This window comes from Mirounga angustirostris, unplaced genomic scaffold (genome assembly GCF_029215605.1).
Source record: "Mirounga angustirostris isolate CCGP_5_RB_7025 unplaced genomic scaffold, mMirAng1.0.hap1 SCAF_1, whole genome shotgun sequence".
Lineage (NCBI taxonomy): Eukaryota > Metazoa > Chordata > Mammalia > Carnivora > Phocidae > Mirounga > Mirounga angustirostris.
Window position 1 is genome coordinate 146713468 of NW_026991709.1, and position 18057 is coordinate 146731524.

Below are 18057 nucleotides of genomic sequence, written 5' to 3' on the forward strand. Positions count from 1 at the left end.
AGATGCTGGGAAACCTCCAGTACCTTCTGCTTACTTACATACAGCTGGCTTCTGCTGAGGGCTGGGATATAGGAAGTGCTTCCGAAATAGAGTCGGTGCACATACTTTCTGCTGCTCTCAGCAATTCTGGGGTCCCTCTGGGTGTCACCCCAACCAATCCTTGGGACATCCTATCCCTTGTTGCCCTTTGAGGGGCTGCCCTGGGTTCAGTTTTTGACTCCACTTCTCTGGTAATTTACTATTTTCTACCCACCTGGAGTCATAACCAGGGCAAGATGGGTACATTTCTCAAAGCAAAATAGAACGCAGCCCTTAGGTTATAGGGTGTCGGTTTACATGGAGGCAGATGGAAAGGTGTCTGCTAGATTTTGCTGGCCGCCACAAAGCGAGTCCCACACACGTACTGCAGCTGGCAGGAAATAAACCGATTTCTATGCAAAAAGAGCTCTTTACTGCTAATAATTTTTATGCCAGCTTCCAGCCCGGTCAGAAGGAATAGTTCTCAGAATCGGGTCTTAACAAAATAAGGAACAAAATAAAATGTACCAGGTCAGTAATTATCAGTTTCCTTGGATGAATCAGCCCCAGCGTTTGTTATCACAAATCTGATGTAAAAATTAAATAGAAGAACAAAAAGAATGCCTTTAGGAGGGGCATGAAATCAGCATTTAAAAACAACTTCCATCCAATTTATACCTTTGTCTTGAATACACTGATTTCAAAGGAGTGGCTGGAACACAGAAAGCGGGGATAGGTGGAGGGGCTGCTGCGGACCCCATGGTCCTCAAGGCGGGGCTTCCTGGCTCTTCTGCCAGAGGCTCTAGGTGGTCTATTAGGAGAACGCCTTGGTGTCAGAGAGGCGAGGTTGAGCAGACATCGGCAGGGCCAGATTCATGCTGATGGGTGCGTGACTGTGCCAGGTGCTTGAGGATGTACAGGGTTTATAACTGAGAAAGAGCGAAGATCGTACCTCTGCCCTGGGTCAGCTCATGGACTCGGTTTTTCTGAGGTTGTACTGCTAGATGGGGAGGGGTTGGCATGAACTGGGGCTCCTCTGAAATGCCACGCTCTGTCCGCTGGCTGGAAGAATTGACAACACGCCTTCATTCTCCCAGAGAGGCACTGCAGGATCCTCCAGAGTGTCCTTGAGGGTGATGTGGCCCTGAACTCTTTATCTGGGAATCAGCCAGTGGTGTGTAATAGGTGCTCAGTAAATGTTCACTGTAAACCTTCATCTCTGCTATTTCCACTACCTGGAATATTCTTTCCTTTTCCTTGCTTCCCATCAGTCACTAGAGCATCTTGGAATTTTGACAGAAAGTGTTCAAACATAAAATAAAGTCATAAATCTTAAAGGAGCTGTATTCTCCTGAATGCCAGGAGTACACATGCACCCAGGAGACTGCCTTCCAGTCAAGTTCACCTCCAAATCTCAAGCATTGCTCCTCTGTACCGCACAGGGAGTGTGGATAACCCATGCTGAATTCCGTGTTACCTCTTCAAAGGAAACAGCCTCGTCCTCAGAGCCAGTTCCTGAATCAGCTGTGTGATATGTTTTCACTAACCTTGAAGCCAAAACAACATAAAGGAAGAACAGTCACAAGGATGAGAGAGGCAGGTTGAGGATTCAGTTTTTAAGGAATCAGTCACATCTGGGAAATCTTATCTCTGCTCCCACATGCAGGTCTTCACAACTGATACAACTCTTATTATGCAACTCAGCCTGAGACCCTCCCTGTCCGGCATCTTTTGGGCTGTGGTCTCACCTCCTGTCATCCGTGGGAGGTGTCAAGGGTTTCTCTGCATTGGAGGGGAGACACAGAACCCACACAACTCAGCTACCATCTCCGAGATGCCATGGCACACTCTCTCCCATGCCTAGCAGAGCCCTTGCAATGGCTTTAAATTCATAATCAAACCCATTTCTGGGCATTTCTGGGTGGGAGCTCACCTCCTGAACTGAATTCTCTGCCTGCAGCCTCTGGGAACAGAGTGACCAAGTAGAGCTTCCTCCCCCCACCCCACCCCCCCCGCCCAAATTTGGCCAAGACAGGTTCTTCCACGTTTGGTAGGCCAAGCTGCAACTCACCACCATGGTGCTTCTGAATCTTTTCTATTAAAAGGATGCATACATTGTCAAAGGTGACCAAAACATCTTTTCAGAAGAGGTGCCAACACATGCTGGAAGGACACACTCAAAAATAAACAATGTGCTGTAGAGTGCTCTCCCCATTCTGAACTCTTTGTTTTTTTAGATCTTTATTTATTTATTTGAGAGAGAGAGAGAGTGCGAACGAAAGAGCAGAGGCAGAAGGAGCAGCAGAGGGAGAGGGAGAAGCAGACTCCCCGCTGAACAGGGAGCCTGCTGCGGGGCTCTATCCCAGGACCCTGGGATCATGACTGGATCCGAAGGCAGCTGCTTAACAGACTGAGCCACCCAGGTGCCCCAGCCCATTTTGAACTTTAAAGCAACCCCTGCTTCCTAAACCCAGGGAACAGTATGGCCTACCTGTGACTATGAACCCCAGCTCTGCCACTTTCCATCTGTGGATCTTAGGCAAGCTACTTGACCTCTGGATCTCAAATTGGTCATCTGCAAAATGGGGATAATAATTGTACTGTCTTATAGGGATGCTGCAAAGATTAATGAGACAGGCAGGTGATGGGCTCGGCATGGGCCCTGGAACATGCAATAGGAGCTCAGTGAGCATCAATCATTACCCATTCCTCGGATGTGACTGGGGGAGAGGTGTGGCCTGACAGGAGTCTGGATGACTGAGAGAGGCTCTCTTGCGGGGTGCAAGAGCATGAACAGGGGCTTGGGGCCAGCAATGGATGCTGTTGCTCTGTAGAGTCTGAGCCAGGAGCCTTCAACCCTGGCCTCCCTGGCTTGGATGGCTGCCTCTGCCTGGATGATCTTTAAAATGGGCAAACCATGAGACCAGAAAGTTTTGCTCTCTCTGTGATTGACTTGTCTAATTATCACTCCCTGGGGTTTGACTGGCCAGAGATGAGCTCAAGAGGAAAGAAGGGGCCAGATTCCAATAGGACTTCTATCCAACACAAAGGAATTTGGAGTCATCTGGAAACTAGAGCATACCTTCCAAGGATTTTAAGCAGGAGGGTGGTAGGGTCAGAATTATGTTTCTGAAAAAAATCACAAGGGAAGATGTTGTATACCCACCAGTGTCCATAGAAGGCCATACAGTCAGGTAAGAGGTCAGAGGTGAGGGACACCAGATGGGGACCCCCCAGTCATTCAGGTAAGAGATGATCCATGTAGACAAAGACAGGGCAATGGGAATGGAGAGAGGAGAGTGAGGAGAGAATGGACATGAGAGAGACCAAAGGGTAGAATTAGCTGTGCTTGGTGAGTGGTTGGGTGCAGAAGTGGGGCAGGGTGGAGTGTGACTCTCAAGTTTCTAGCTTGAACACATTGCTCCAGGCAGGATGAAGGGCAGATGTGGGGGAAGATGAGCTTGCAGACTTGCTGAGATTGGAGTAATGTGGGAGGCTCTAGTGGTGGTTCCTTCCCATAGATTCAGGCCCGGAGCGTGGTGCGGTCTGCCCCAGGGTGTGAGCTCCAGCTGTGGATGAGCTGCCCAAGGAGGGAAGACTGACCACAAACACAGCAACAGTTTCAGTGTCAACCCAGCCCCAGCCAGTAACCAACCGTCATGATTTCAGCATAGCCATACACTGCCTACCCCAGGGGTCCTTGGAGGTACAGGCTGCACCCCTGGGGCTGCTGCTTCTGGAGAACTTGGAGGAGAAGCAATAGGGAGATTCCAGGCAGGGAGAGAGGCTGAGGAGATGAGCAGTCTCGGAGGAGTGTTACTCCTCCCCTCTGGTTCCTTGGGCTTCCATATGGCTGCCCCGCTCTCTCCTCACGCCTCGCACATACCACCATTGAGTGGGAGGAAAGCCTACCCCTAGGAGAATTCTCCAGCTGCCCTGAATCCCTGGGGATGCCTGCCAGGGAGCACTGGGACTCTGGGGAGCTTTGCTTTCTTGCCTCCGAAGCTCTGCAGAGCCCTAGCTGTAAGGGGAAAAAGGGAGGGCAGGTTCCCTAAGGCTTGGTACTACCGTGGAGGAAGCCCATTGGCTCCAGGAGCCTTCACTCTGGCAAAGGAGGAGGTGAAAGTGGTGGCTGTGCCTGGTGGCAATTCACAGGTGAGTACTGGAAAGCGCGATCCACAGCTGCCAAGGAAAGAAAGAAACACAGGCTGTGCCCTGTAGAACCAAGTAAAGCAAAGATGGGTAAAGTGACTTAGTCTCCCCGAGAACCTGCTTGAAGCACAAACTTGGCCACTGGGTCCTCTGTAATTAGGGATGTTATTTATTTACTTATCGTAGATCTTGGGGACGCACCATGGCAAAACAGCATCTCTAACTGTATCACACAATGCTTTCTCTCCGTGGCTTGATGTTAGGAAGGGTCTTTACCTAATAATTTCCAGGACTTCGGCTCTGTGATATTAGATCTTCCTCTGTGTTCTAGAATCAGTTACCAAAGTTTCTGAGAAGAACCTCCTCGGTGTTAATGATGATCTGATTCGAGCCCAGGAAAGCAGGGCTGACATTTTTTTCTTCTGCTCTAGAATTCAGGACAAGCACAATCCATGTTGTGAACTCCTTTCCTCTTGACTTCAACACAAGACTCCAGTTTGGTGTTGTAATTAACTGTGCCCTAAAGCACTGTTTCTCAACCTCGGTATTATTGACATTCTGGGGCCTGATAATTCTTTGTTGTTCAGGGATGTCCAGCAGCATCCCTGGCCTCCAGATGCCAGTTGCAGTCCCTCCAGTTGTGGCAACCAAAAATGTCTCCAGACATTGCCAAATACACCCTGGTGGGCAAAATGACCCTTACTTGAAAAATCACTGTTCAGAAGGAGGGCCTCTGGTTAGAAGCAGTGTCTGGCTCTTTGATACACAGTAGGGAGAGCCCAATTCTGCTCTGATATTTGTCCCTGAGAAAAGTGAGGAGGGTCTAAACATCATTGAGTCTAAACATCATTCCTAATAATGGGATAGCCTTCCTGTCAGATCCATTGAGTGAGCCAGATTTTGAAACCTGGTACCCACCTCACTGGGGATTTCAGGTGGGTCATAGATGCAGCCTTAGAAAATGATGAATCAAGAGCACAAAGCTTGTTTTCTTGCTAAATTTCTTTTAGACATACCCAAATCTCGGATTGGTGCTAGCCTCTTTTCTACCTCGGTAACATCCCTTGCTATTTTCCTATTTTTCTTCCATTTTCCCTCTCATATTAGCTTTTCTGCTATGTTTTGTAGTACCATTGTTTTAGTTGTTACTCTAGAAATGACAAAATATGTCTTTAAATTAGTGTAGTCTGTCTTGAATTAGTACTCTTACTGCATCCTGAGTGATGCAAGACCCTTACAACAGTTTAAATCCATGTATCGCTCTCCTGCCTTTTTGCTCCCATTGTTACATATCTTACTCCAAATATGTCATATGTTATTATTACCCTTGGTCTAAACAGTCCATAATTTTTTATATTTACCTTTTAAGTTCGCTACCTTTCTTCCTGTTCTTCGTTCCTTCTATCTGGGATCAGTTTCGTTCCGCACATAGAGGTTTCTTTAGTTATTTCTTCTCTTTTCATTGACACAGGGAGAGCAGGCCTCAGGCCAAGAATATTTCTCAGACATTAATATCTGAATTTAGTCAAAACTGATTCCACTGTGTTTATTGCAGTTCCCTTCTATTAAAAAAAAAGTGATTTTTTTCCTCCACTTATCATAGTAATACATTGGGTTGATTTAAAGAAAAATATTAAGCAAATGACTGTCCAGATACCAATCAAAAACTGAGAAGGTGGTATGGAGGTTTCCAAAGGTTGGTAGTGATAGCTTGTGAGTTTCAGGTATTCGTATAGCTCTAGGTTGCTTACAGTTACCTTATAGTTATCTTTTGAAAACTGCCATTTAGAGCCTAAACACCAGGTGTCAGGCAATGTGCTAAAGACCTTTACACTAACCAGAGGTCAGGTTTTTTTTTTTTTTTTTAATTATTATTATCAACTGATATGCCACTTTTCCTTAACTACCAAATTCCCCGTACTTGTCAGCTTTCTTCATGTACTCACTCAGTGAATGGTTATTGGCATCTCCTCTGTCCTGGTCCTGGTTTTGGTGCTCAGCATACTGTGGAGACCAAAAGCTCTCCCTAGCTGTGCTTACGGCAGAAGGCAGACATCAATCTCAAAATCTCCAAAGTCAGTATGTAATTGCAAACTAGCTGAGGGCTGGAAATAGGAACAATGCTGTTCTGAGGTTCTGGCACCATCTGGGAGGTTAGGGGGAGCTTTCTGAGGCTGAGAGGCTCTCCTCTTGCCCCCACCTTCCTCACCTGGCCCCTCTCCCAGACCCTTCAGGTCCCCACTTATTTCCCCAGAGCCTTTCTCTGATCCCTGCATCCAGTTAGATAGTTGCACCCACTGTTAGCCTGCACCCTAGTGAACACCCTAGACTTTTCTTTTTATAGAATGTCCCATTGTTATAATTACAGTTGACCCTTGAATAACATGGGTTTGAATTGCATGGGTCCATTTACACATGAATTTTTTTACAGTGCAGTACTGTAAATGTACTTTCTCTTTCTTCTGCTTTTCTTGATATTTTTTTCCTCTAGCTTACTTTATTGTAGAATAAAGGAAATACTACATATAATACATAAAATATGTGTTAATCGACTATTATGTTATCAGTAAGGCTTCCTGTCAACAGTAAGCTCTGGAAGAGTTGAAAATTAGACACAGATTTTCCACTGTGCAGAGGGTTGTTGCCTCTAGTCCCTGTGTTATTCAAGGGTCAACTGTACATAATTATTTGGGTAATCCTTTGTTCGCTATCTGAGAGCTCACTGGACTCTAAGTGTCATGAAGGCTGAGAAAATGTCTGTCATGTTCACTGCTATGTGCTGGTACACAGTAGGCTCTCAGCAATGTGAATGAATCAAAGCAAACTTCTCCTGACTTCAGGTTCCTCATCCGTAAAATGAGTGTAATGATATTGAACTCACTAGCATTTGCTTTTGTTTTTGTGTTTTGCAAAAACAAAGTAAATGTGTGAAGTACAAGGTATGTAGATAATTTTACATGTTATTCCCTGCCTCATTTTTCTTGCTTACCTACCAGAAGGTGCCTGCTTCCTTGGCTTTTTTTTTTTTTAATTTCTTGCCTGCAATTCTGTGACATCCTGCATTAACCCATTCTCAGAGCTCCACATTCTTCTCCCCTCTGCCTCCATAAGTCCATCACCCAGGCAGTCTTCCAGTTTTCCCCTGCGGTTAGGGAAGACTTCTCCCCACCCTGTGGTCTCTGGCAGACATGTGCTTAATCATGAACAGATTTACAGCTTAATTACAGGTCACTTAAGCTGGTCCCAGCCGGACTGGGGATGCTCCAAAACGCACCTTTGATGGGGGAGAGGGATTAATTAAATCCCTTAATAAAATCCTGTATCCCCACCCAAAAAACAAGCAGAAATAGTTCTCACACACTTTCAGGAAAAGTAAACACATGTGTTCTAGGTCAAAGAAGGAATGGCTGGTTGTCACCAAGCTGGGCAGGCCATCAAACACATCAGAACAAGTCCCTCCATTTCACAGGTAAGGAAACTGAGGCCCAAGGAGCATAGCCAGTTACTGGCAGAGCTCAAACCAGTGTCAGAACCAAGACTTTTGCTGTTGTTCTGTAGCAGCCACTTAAATGATACATCTTTTCCCTTCTTGTCCACATTTAATGAATGAACATTTTCCTGGGCAACTAGACTGTTTCTTTATGTCATTGAAAGGGGACTAATTAGTTAATTCAACAACATTTTCTAAATACTAACTCTGGGCCAGATGCTGTGTCAGGGACTGGGTAAGCAAAGATAATAGGACAAGCTCACTGAGCTTCACCCAGGAGAATGGTTGAATTCTGGGACATCTATACACAGGAATATTCTGAGTGGGATGCTCAGTCCAACTCCTTCCAAATCTTTATTCTTGGCTTCATCCTGATCAGAGTGTTCGTAAAGAGGAAAAAAAAAAAAAAAGATTAAGGACTTGCCAGAAAGAATAGCTTAAGCGACTTTGTCTTTCTTTTTCTTTCTTTCTTTCTTTCTTTCTTTCTTTCTTTCTTTCTTTCTTTCTTTCTTTCTTTCTTTCTTTCTTTCTTTTCTCCTTCCCTCCTATCTTTCTTTCGAGAGAGAGAGAAAGAGAGAGAAAGAGAGAGTGAGAGAGAGAGTGCCAGTGGGGAGGGACAGAGGGAGAAGGAGAGAGAGAATCTCAAGAAGGCTTCATGCCCCTCGTGGAGCCCAACACCGGGCCTGATCCCACAATGCCAAGACCAGGACCTGAGCTGAAACCAAGAGTCAGACACTCAACTAACTGAGCCGTCCTGGCACCCCGATTTTGTTTTTCTTTATCTCTACTTCTCCCCTGACAAGTTTGGACCCAAAAGTATGAGGGTTCCCCTGGAAAAGAGAGGATGCAGGGCAAATTTATGCTTGTTCTTGGCTGTTACACTCCTCACTCCAGCCAGCTATTCCTATTTACCTCTTTCCACTGGCTGGACTTTAGATCCTGCCTGGGAAGAGGCAGGCAGCCCAGCGGGAATGAAAGTGTGATCCCCAAAACTGTTACCTCATTTGTCCTCTGTCCTCCAGAGATTTCTGTAGGAATTCTGATCTCTGCTGTCTGGCCTTGCCCTCTGGCATTTGGTCCTTTCTGCTGCTTATTCGCTTTGCTTTGATTACTAACATGTTCTTAGGTCAGTCTGCTTGTACTTTCAGTCTCTATTAAACTGCCCAATAGAACTTACTATGGTGATGGAAATGCTCTATAATCTGTGCCATCCAAACAGTAATCACTAGCTACTAGTGAGCACTTGAAATGTGGCTAATATGACTGAGGAATTGAATTTTTAATTTTGTCTACTTTTAATTCATTTAAATTTAAAAAGCCACAAATAGTGGCTACCCAAACTGGACAGTACAGATCTAAATACAGACCCTGCCTGGCCTGGATCTCTAGCAAATCTTTGGGCTTTCATGTTCATGGACCGCCTACACTCTTGACATCATCCATCCATCCGTCCATCCATCCATCCGTCCATCCATCCATCCGTCCATCCATCCATCCATCCGTCCATCCATCCAACCGTCCATCCATCCATCCGTCCATCCATCCGTCCATCCATCCATCCATCCATCCATCCATCCATCCCAGAGATTGCCACTTGTGCCACACTCTCAGATGTATGTTTAGAACACAGAGGTGAATCAGACATGAACCTTACCCCTAAGAAATCCACAGCCTGGAAGAGGAAGAGAGATAAACAAACATGGCCACCATTACCTCCAACATTATAGCCTCCCTGGAAGGATTAATAGACTTCAGAACAATGGTAGGGACACAAAAGTGGGCATGATCAGTTCCACTTAGGTTTGGGCAGGTGGCTAGTCAGAGAGGACATAGCTTTTGTGATTAGTCTTGGAAAAAGCAAGAGGAATATTTAGCAATATGCTATTCTGTGTATCTCTAACACCTTCCTGAAATTCTAGTAGTTAATCTTTGGTACCTTGAACTAAAGACCAAACTGGAGGTCTCTGGGGGTGGGGGTGGATTGAAGAGCAATTGATTCTTTTTAATGTCCTGCTTAGATATTTGGGTACTACTTACGATTAGTTTTTCCAAATATTTCAAAATACGAATAAGTGGACTAAATTCCACTGAAAGGAAAATTAGTTTTTTTCCAGCAACCCTGGTTGTTGTCCAAAGAAAGAAAAGGGATGGCCAAAGAGAGTTTTCTTTTTTTCTACCAATGGGCCTTTATAACTTTTAGGGAAGTGGATCCTAAAATATGGAAATTGTTATCACTCATTTTTATTCTTTTTCATAATCACTTGATTCTGTTAAAAAGAGGTTTTGTTTTGTTTTGTTTTTTGAGAGAAAGAGAGAGAGAGAGCACGTGTACAAGAGCGGTGGTGGGGGAGAGGGTCAGAGGGAGAGAGAGATTCCTAAGCAGGCTCCATGCCCAGCACAGAACCTGACATGTGGCTCAGTCTCACATCCCTGAGATCATGACCTGAGCTGGATGCTTAATTTACTGAGCTACCCAGGCACCCCTGTTAAAAAGAGTTTTTAAAAACCCCTCATTATTTAAATGATCTTTTAGAAATGTGTAGATAGACAAGAGTTCCAAGATGTCAGAAAGAATGAAAGTCCTGCTTCCTTAAGATGCATATTGGTGTCACATGGGTTATCAGTAGTATTTTGTCTGTTCCAACACTCTCCTTCCTTGGTCTGGAGAATTGCTCATCCCCAGCTTCAAGCATGATGGGTGGGGTCAGGCAGTCACAAGACTCTGATCACTTCCTGTGGAGTCATGTCATCCAAGTAAGGCCAATTAGGATCCTTCTCAGATTTTTCAGTTGGGTTTGGAGAGGGGCCCCGTCCCTGGGTTTATGGATCAAAAAGGAGTTGAAGTTGGAGAATGGTGGCCTTGTTCTCAGCCACCCAGAGAAAGCTTGTCTGCTAGGAGAAGATAAGCCATGCAGATACAAGCAAGGAAGAGAGAAAGAGAGAACTCTGGTCTTGTTTCTCACCCTTAAAAGGGCACATAAAAATGAGCACTGAATGGCTCAACAGGATTAGGGGAAACAGGTCAATTAAGAGAATCCAAATGTAAGTGGTTCATTGAGAACACTCAGTGTGGTTCTATAAACACAAGATTTTTTTTCCCTACTCATTGTTGTGCTCTGTAATATATGCTTTTTTGATCTTTAACTTTTTTTGGCAGATTCCATAACTGTCTGGCCATGTCCAATGATTAAACACAGCCAGGTCCCATTAAAAATACGTCTTCTATCCAATGCCATGATTTCTCCTCTGCCACTGCTGTCTAGACTTGCAGCTCAGAGAACTTATATGGAGGAAAAACATGGTCTTCCTTTTCCTTATTCCCCCTCCCTCTTATTTCTAGCTTGTCTACACTGAGACAGTGGGGGAGGGATGGGAAGAAGGGGTCAATTTACATGACTCTTATGTGGTGAGGTGGTCTTAATTTCTCTCTGGTTCAATCTGGTTCTGTCTGCAGCTTGAGGTCTTTTTGGATATGGCCATATCTGTATAGACAGCATGTGGTTTTCCTGGGGCAGTACTCAGTTTTGTTCCATCTCTTTTTATTGCTAAAGACTATTCAGAGGTGACCAGGTCTTCCCACATGCAGTTCAGGTTCCAACACCCTTTCAGATGGGGTGTCTCTTCTTTTGGCTGGGGGACACCTGGGCAGCCCCATACTTCCAATCTCCCCTCTACCTCTGTGTTTCTTCTGTTGAGGTGGAGGTGCCCCTCTCTCTTTCTTCCTGAGCATCCTTATGAGTCTTTTCTCCAGGTAAGACAAAGATGTTCACATGTGCCCTTCACTTTCAGGAGACATTTACAAGTTCCCCAAGCACTCCCCAAACACATTCCTCTTTGCCTGTTGCCGGCACTAGAGAGATCCAGGGAGACGAAATCTTCCCTTCTTGTAGATATCCCAAATATCCATGAGTGATTTTCCTGATCCTTTCTGCCCACTGGTGTGAAGAGGAGGAATCCCTCCTATCTCCCCATCATTAGTGGGCAGATACAGGGTTTAGTCTTTCCAGGAACACTGTGCTCACCAAAAAGCCACACAAACTCTCCACTGATCCCCACTTCCTTTCCTCTCCACAGTGCTCTCTTTATAAGTACCACCAAGGGGCAGGGCTGGTGATTGATTATAGAATGGACACTGCTGCTGCCTCTTAATAAGCCATGAAGGAGGTGCCATCTTTTTAGAATATGGAGGTCATTAGCACTAAGAGTATCAGTTGTCAATTCTATGTCGACAAGAAGGACCGGTCAGAGCATGTTACAATCATTTGTAAAGGTCTTCCCACCACTAGACCAAAGACACAAAGGAAGAATCTGTCACTCAATAGCTCAGGTCATTTTTCCTGATGGGTGTGGATTTCAGACAGGTTCTGGATGTCTATGCAGATATCCATAGGTGGGCAGGAGCTTGCCAAATGCTGAATAAGATGCTCATCCCCAGGATGGGTACCTTACCTTCAGGCCAGTATACAAGTATTCTTGGAGAGAGATTCCATAGTTTGGAAGATATATCCTCACCTGGAAAACTGCCACCAATATGAAAAGATGCTTGCTTCTCCCAGTGACTACCTGTGTGACCCAAGGCAATCACTTTTGCGTTTCTTAACCTCATTTTCCTCATCTGCAAGATGGGGTGCTACTATTGACCTTTCTGTATGGATTAGAGATGCATCATGAGTCCAGTAAGCAGTAAGTATTAATCTTATTTCTGTTCTTATTCTCTATAACAAAGATGACATCAGAGATTTACTTCTCAAAATGAGTAGGTTTAGTAGATTTCTTACCACCAAGAAGTATGATAATTGGCATGGTGAGGCGGAAGTATCTAGGAGCTGATGTGGGTACTACTGGTGTAGCTGCTCAGGTCCCAGCAGTTGCCGTGAGGCCTTGTCCTTGCTATACCCCCATTCTCTTCAGGGAATAGCTCTTCCTCCAACGGATACCTAAAGCTGCATGAGGTTTTAGTAAAGGCTGCCATTACTGGGAACCCACACTCTTGACCTGATGTGGCCAATCATAGTGCTTCAGCTCCTGACAACAGTGATCAGTCTTGGGATGGAGAAATAAGGGTCTTTTCTGGGATTTATCTAATTGGAGATTTCTTCTTGGATGATGAAGTTGGCACACATTATAGAGTTCCAGGGAGCCATGATTTCATCTCATGAAAGGAACTGCAACCTCCTAACAGAGAGCAGAGGAAAGAGATGAGGAGGGAGAATGGACAGCCATTGGGTCCCTGGTTGCAGATGACCTTGCCTTCCTATGCTGTGGTTCTAATATAGAGTAATTTTTGCCTCAGCTAATTTAAAATGAGTTTCTGTCACTGTGAACCAAGTGAACCCTGACCAATATAGGTCCCTTCCTCTTGAGATTAGATATTGATACCAGGTTCATCACTGATGAGCTTGGAAATACCCTGCTGGGCTAGTTGCTCTCGAAGATACTCAAATAAAAGGTCAAAGGTGACTTTAAATTGGCAGTAATTCCAGGGTGAGCCTACTAGAATTGGCATGTAAATATTTTCTTCAAATGGGATCCTCTGGATTGTCCCCAGTGACCTCCTAGATACAAAGCAAGTCTCCGCAGACTGGAAAAGGAGAGTGTTTTCTCCTCTGTCTCCAAAGGTTTCTGCCCTGACTGCAGACTGTCCTGCTCTATTGCCTTTATGGATGACACCTTGGCCCCAGGCTAGATTTTTTTTTTAATTTTTAAATTTTTTTATGAACATATAATGTATTATTTGTTTCAGGGGTACAAGTCTGTGATTCATCCATCTTACACAATTCACAGCGTTCCCAGGCTAGATTCTTTATGAGAAATTCTAACTCTTGAAAATCCATTTGGGTTCCTTGAAGCTTCTTTAGCTGGTTCTCAAAGCTGGTTCCACCCTATGGAAATGCTTGGTTCTTTTACCCCTTCTCTTGTTTGAGCTCAGGGGCCTGAGCTTACAGGGACAATGTGGCCTCAATGGCAACTTCCACTGCACGTCTGTAACACCCCTATTCTGCTGCTGCTTGTTCCCTGTCATTTCCAAAGAAGGGCAAGGACCTTGGAATCACAAAAAACTGGGTCTGACCCCTGGCCCTATTATTTTCTAGCTGGGTGAATTTGGGCACAAGCTTCATCTTGCTGACCCTCGGGTTATTCAATCATAAAATGGGAATATTATTAGTACCTCCCTCATGGGGTCACTGACCCTGTAATTAAGTCCTTGTCCCTCTGACTGTATGTTTAAAATAGGAAAGGTACAATGGCCCAAAGGAAAGGTACAGAGGGCTAGACAGAAGAAGCACTGATGTCCTTGTGACCCCAAATGTCCTTACTAATGGGAAGGCTTTTCTGGAACATGCTGTCATCTGTTACCACTTTAACAATCAATCACTCTGGCCCATTTCTGAGTCAACACCTGAGCCACTGCTGCCTCTGCTCTAGGATGAGACCTAGATCGTTGGTGGTTTCTAAAGGACCGAAGGCTGTGTTCATCCATGAAGGCTGTAATACATCATTGTTTTTTAGGCACCAAAAATTCACTCTGGTCAGCCAGTAAAATACCTTCAACAATTTGCATCATTCCAATGCCTCTAAGGGAAAAGCTATACATTTTAGGGTTATAACTCCCAAAAGAGGGCCTGGTTTCACCCAAGAATGGCTGCTCACATTAATAATTTCAAATATTCTATCTACATGAGATGATGGTTATTAACTCAACCTATTGCTGTAATCATTTCATGACATATGTGAATCAAGCCATCATGCTATCTACCTTAAACTTACACAGTGACATATGTAATTATTTCTTAATTAAACTGGAAAAAAAGAAACCATTAAGCTCAGGATGGGTAGAGGAAATGTTGCTGATGAACCCAAACAGAGTAAATGTTGAAGAAATAAGAAATTAAAATGTAAAAGAAAAATCTGAAGCTAGTCCCCAATAGCCACATGCATCTTAATTTGCAAGCAAGTGTGCCCTTTGAATGAACCTTTCTGTGATTTGATCTCTATTTTCCCAAGTTTGAGATGAAGGATAATGATGACTTTTGTTTAAGGAACGTATTGAGCACAGGCAGCAGATTGGGTACTGAGTGGTACCAGGGACACAAAAGTGATCAAAAGATACCATCCTTGGGGCGCCTGGGTGGCTCAGTAGTTAAGTGTCTGCCTTCGGCTCAGGTCATGATCCCAGGGTCCTGGGATTGAGCCCCACATTGGGCTCCCTGCTCCGCAGGAAGCCTGCTTCTCCCTCTCCCACTCCCCCTCCTTGAGTTCCCCCTCTCGCTGTGTCTCTCTGTCAAATAAATAAATAAAATCTTCAAAAAAAAAAAAAGATACCATCCTTACCATTGATGACTTTGCAAATAATTGTAGTACCCTATGGTAAATGCGACACTAGAGATGTTCACAGGATGAGGGCAGCTTGGCCAACTAAGAAGGGATTGCAGGTGGATCTTACAGTCATGCACTGTGAAATCAACCAAGAGCTGGGCATGCATTATGTGTTTCCTGCTGTTCTCTGAACACACCTAGCATGCTTTCACTACAGAACCTTTGCACATTTGATTTTTTTCTTCGCCCAGATTACTTTTCCCCCAAATATCCTTATGGATCTCTCCCTTACTTTATCCAACATCCACATTCAAATGCTATTTTATCAAAGTAGGTCTTCCCCTGACCATCCCATATAGAAGACTACCCTCAGTACATTTACTTTCTATTCCATACCTGGCTCTGTTTTTTTCATTATATTTATCACCTCTGACATATTATATGTTTGTTTGTTTTTATCTGTCATCTTTTGACACACACACACACACACACACACACACACGATTGTTAAAATTAGGAAAGCAGGGACCTAGTATTTTTTTTCCCTTACTTCTATGTCCCCAGTACGTGGAACACTGTTTGCCACAGAGTAGACATGCAGTAAATACAAATTATAAATATGTGAATGGGCTAAGATGCCTGGATGGTTCAAACTTGATCCCTTCATTAATATTGCACCATTTGTTTGGGAAGAAGAATAGTCCAACAAAATAGAAGAAAATCTGGTTGCTGGTTTAATTAAAATGTGTGTAAAGTGCTACTAGAACTTGGAAGAGAAAGCTATTCATTTCCTCTCTGTGGAGAGACAGTGAGGAAGGAAGTGAAAGCTCAGAGGAGGTCACATTTCACCTGGATCTTGAAAGACAAATAAGAGTTTGCCAGGCAAAATGGGGATTAAGAGTAGCAGTGTCTGTGTGTGCATTACCCATATCCTGAGCTCACTGTCCACTATATGGTTCCAGTTGCTTATTGCATGCACATAGAGCTCTGGGCCTGAGGCTTTCTCTTGGAAGTATGCTAGGCAGGCTGTGGAAGTGCTGAGGAGCTAGCGCCCAGAAGTTGCCCTCAGCCTATGGTGGGTGGGCATTGGAAGAGAGAGGCCCCAACTTTGTTGCCCCTCCACTGGAACAACTTGGAGGTACACTTTATGCTGTTTGTCCGAAGTCTCTGAGAGGGCTGGGTCCCTCTCATCCATGGTAATATGCTTGGTAACACATTCTTTATTGACTTTCTTTCCTTCCCCACCTCACTTCCACACTTCCTTCAGTGTTTCCTGAGGTCACTTCCCAAACAATTTCCTTTTGAATTCTTGCCTCAAGGCTACTTCTGGGAGAACTTCCAAAGGCAGTCATGGTCCCAGAAGCAGCAGGAATGTGGACAAAGGGGGCTGGACTGCACCCTGCACACCTGGGAGACAGAGAGACCAGAGCAAGAGGTACAATAGGGGCTGGTCGGCAGCTCGACTGTGAGATGTGTCTACACATCAGGTTGAATAGCAGCAAGATTATGCTGACAAGCACATGGAAAATCAGCTTGGAGCCAGCATTTCCTTCTTCCTCAGCCACAGCTTTTAGATGCTGACTTAGACGTTCAGTTTTTCATCATTCTGTTTGCTGCCCTTTCAGTCCAGATTTTTCCTTCTCTCTGTCACTGGAAGAGAAATGATACCCCTGCTGTGGGAGCCAAATCTCTCTTGTGTGGAGTGGGCCTTGGGAAAATGCTCTTTGGGCAGAGAGTGCCCAACACAGAAATGCCACCTGGTAACATATCATGGCCTCAGGGCAGATACTCGCTGGCGGACGGGTTCGACGAGTGGGTGGGCTAGGCAAAGGGAAGGAAGAAAAATAAGTACAGGAAATGGGGGACATAGATGTGAGCTATTAGTTCCTTTGGAGTTGCATGTTCACATCAGGCATCATTGTCATTTCAGTGAAGTCTCCTTGTCTGAGTGGCCAATTGTTCTGAGAGATCATTAAACAGTACCCAAAGCAGGGACAATCAATAGAAGGGTTGCTTCTGAATGGGGATGACAAGAGTAGCAAGGGTTTTGAGATATAAATCCATTCTCATGATAGCTGTAAATCTTGCAAAGAGGGAGATGCCCAGACCTGGTGGTGCAGGTTCTCATGGCTCCCAGTGTGCCTTCCCTAGATAAGTGACCGGGGGGCCTTTGTCTCATCCAGTAGGCTGAGAGGAAATTGAGCTGCCAAGCCATATGAAGCTCCCGCTAGAGATTTGGAAGAAGATGAATGGTACTTAAGTAACAAGAAGACCGTGAAATCAAATGATTAAAAAACAATTTCAAGTCCAGTCAACTTCCCTCACCTTCTTTTCACTGTGATGAAACCCCCAGAAGTCATTGGATGGCTCCTTTGATCTTGCTCAAGTTGGTGTGTTGACTTTCTCACCACTTTCCATTGGAGTATACAGGTGCTCCCTGCATTGGGGAAATGCTGCCTTTGGGAGAGGGTGGGGAAAGGAGAGGTTCCTCCACCCCCTAACCCCCATTTCTCTTGTTGTTTTCCAGCCTGGGGACGAAGCTGGGATTCTTGGAGTTGAAGTCACCAAGGTTGTCTGCAGGCATTCCTAGGAGAGAGTCTCACTAGGTTTATTGTTCTCTCATTTTAAGTTAAGTTCTTTCATCCCATCTGAGATCTCTGTCACTTTCTACCCCAGAGGGCTAGACATCCTGAATGGACTTGTGTGGGTTTTTGGCCCATAAATCAGGGTGACTTTAAATCTGGTGGTGATGGTGATGGTGATGGTGTCACCTAGGATGACACAAATCTCTCCTGCTCCAAAGTCCCAGCCTCTATTTTGCAGTTTTTAATTTAAAAATTAATTATATAAATTACAGAGAAATGAATTCGCCTTGTGAAAAATTAAATGAAAACCCTTTGGATAAGATTAAAGGCCACTTTGACCAACAGTACACCCAACCCAAAGAGGTAACAGCTATTCTAAGAAGATGTATACCCCTCTTGTCCTTTTTCTATTCATTAACATACATGTTAATGCATGTATGTCCCCACAGAAAATATAAAGAATGTGTGTTTAAATATATTAAAGTGGTAATATTT